Genomic DNA, 2790 nt, shown 5'->3' with positions numbered 1-2790 from the left:
ATATCCTGCAAATATTCATTCATAAACGAGCCCATAACCCTTTAAAAAGCACGTAAAAAATAAGATTTTACTCACCGGTAAATCTATTTCTCGTAGTCCGTAGTGGATGCTGGGAACTCCGAAAGGACCATGGGGAATAGCGGGCTCCGAAGGAGGCTGGGCACTCTAGAAAGATTTATGACTACCTGGTGTGCACTGGCTCCTCCCACTATGACCCTCCTCCAAGCCTCAGTTAGGACACTGTGCCCGGACGAGCTGACATAATAAGGAAGGATTTTGAATCCCGGGTAAGACTCATACCAGCTACACCAATCACACCGTACAACTCATGATACTATATCCAGTTTGACAGTATGAAAACAACTGAGCCTCTCAACAGATGGCTCAACAATAACCCTTTAGTTAGCAATAACTATTTACAAGTATTGCAGACAATCCGCACTTGGGATGGGCGCCCAGCATCCACTACGGACTACGAGAAATAGATTTACCGGTGAGTAAAATCTTATTTTCTCTGACGTCCTAGTGGATGCTGGGAACTCCGAAAGGACCATGGGGATTATACCAAAGCTCCCAAACGGGCGGGAGAGTGCGGATGACTCTGCAGCACCGAATGAGAGAACTCAAGGTCCTCCTCAGCCAGGGTATCAAATTTGTAGAATTTTGCAAACGTGTTTGCCCCTGACCAAGTAACAGCTCGGCAAAGTTGTAAAGCCGAGACCCCTCGGGCAGCCGCCCAAGATGAGCCCACCTTCCCTGTGGAATGGGCTTTCACTGATTTAGGATGCGGCAGTCCAGCCGCAGAATGCGCCTGCTGAATCGTGTCACAGATCCAGCGAGCGATAGTCTGCTTAGAAGCAGGAGCACCCAGCCTGTAGGGTGCATACAGGATAAATAGCGAGTCAATTTTCTTGACTCTAGCCGTCCTGGAAACATAATTTTTCAAGGCCCTGACTACGTCCAGTAACTTGGAATCCTCCAAGTCCCTAGTAGCCGCAGGCACCACAATAGGTTGGTTCAAGTGAAAAACTGATACCACCTTAGGGAGAAACTGGGGACGAGTCCTCAATTCTGCCCTATCCATATGGAAAATCAGATAAGGACTTTTATATGACAAAGCCGCTTTTAGATCCACAGTTTTTAGTGGTTCAAACCAATGTGATTTTTTTTTTAAACAGTTTTCTTTATTCACACCAAGAGAGACTGAAAGATCTACAACACATGGCACAAAAAGCAGTGGCATAATAAAATGTACATAACAGTCTTCAAGGCGTCAGTTTTCCAATTATTTTGTATATAGTTAAACAGATAAGCAAAATTTCTCCTCGAATAGGGAGCGCATAAATGGGGAAAATGGGAACATCAGCAGGTAACGGGAAGGGGGGGGAGGGGGAACAGAGAGAGAGAAAAATAGGATTTTACTTACCGATAAATCTATTTCTCGGAGTCCGTAGTGGATGCTGGGGTTCCTGAAAGGACCATGGGGAATAGCGGCTCCGCAGGAGACAGGGCACAAAAAGTAAAGCTTTTTCCGATCAGGTGGTGTGCACTGGCTCCTCCCCCTATGACCCTCCTCCAGACTCCAGTTAGGTACTGTGCCCGGACGAGCGTACACAATAAGGGAGGATTTTGAATCCCGGGTAAGACTCATACCAGCCACACCAATCACACCGTACAACTTGTGATCTAAACCCAGTTAACAGTATGATAACAGCGGAGCCTCTGAAAGATGGCTTCCTACAACAATAACCCGAATAAGTTAACAATAACTATGTACAATTTATGCAGATAATCCGCACTTGGGATGGGCGCCCAGCATCCACTACGGACTCCGAGAAATAGATTTATCGGTAAGTAAAATCCTATTTTCTCTATCGTCCTAGTGGATGCTGGGGTTCCTGAAAGGACCATGGGGATTATACCAAAGCTCCCAAACGGGCGGGAGAGTGCGGATGACTCTGCAGCACCGAATGAGAGAACTCCAGGTCCTCCTTAGCCAGAGTATCAAATTTGTAAAATTTTACAAACGTGTTCTCCCCTGACCACGTAGCTGCTCGGCAAAGTTGTAATGCCGAGACCCCTCGGGCAGCCGCCCAAGATGAGCCCACCTTCCTTGTGGAGTGGGCCTTTACAGATTTAGGCTGTGGCAGGCCTGCCACAGAATGTGCCAGTTGGATTGTGCTACAGATCCAACGAGCAATCGTCTGCTTAGACGCAGGAGCACCCATCTTGTTGGGTGCATACAATATAAACAACGAGTCAGATTTTCTGACTCCAGCTGTTCTTGCAATATATATTTTTAATGCTCTGACAACGTCCAGTAACTTGGAGTCCTCCAAGTCACTTGTAGCCGCAGGCACTACAATAGGCTGGTTCAGATGAAATGCTGACACCACCTTAGGGAGAAAATGCGGACGAGTCCGCAGTTCTGCCCTGTCCGAATGGAAAATCAGATATGGGCTTTTGTAAGATAAAGCTGCCAATTCTGACACTCTCCTGGCAGAAGCCAGGGCTAGAAGCATGGTCACTTTCCAAGTGAGATATTTCAAATCCACCTTATTTAGTGGTTCAAACCAATGAGATTTTAGAAAATCCAAAACTACATTGAGATCCCACGGTGCCACTGGAGGCACCACAGGAGGCTGTATATGCAGCACTCCCTTAACAAAGGTCTGGACTTCAGGGACTGAAGCCAATTCTTTTTGGAAGAAAATCGACAGGGCCGAAATTTGAACCTTAATAGATCCCAATTTGAGACCCATAGACAATCCTGATTGCAGGAAATGTAGG

This window comes from Pseudophryne corroboree, chromosome 3 (genome assembly GCF_028390025.1).
Source record: "Pseudophryne corroboree isolate aPseCor3 chromosome 3, aPseCor3.hap2, whole genome shotgun sequence".
In the NCBI taxonomy this organism is placed as follows: domain Eukaryota; kingdom Metazoa; phylum Chordata; class Amphibia; order Anura; family Myobatrachidae; genus Pseudophryne; species Pseudophryne corroboree.
This window is presented reverse-complemented; position numbering follows the sequence as displayed.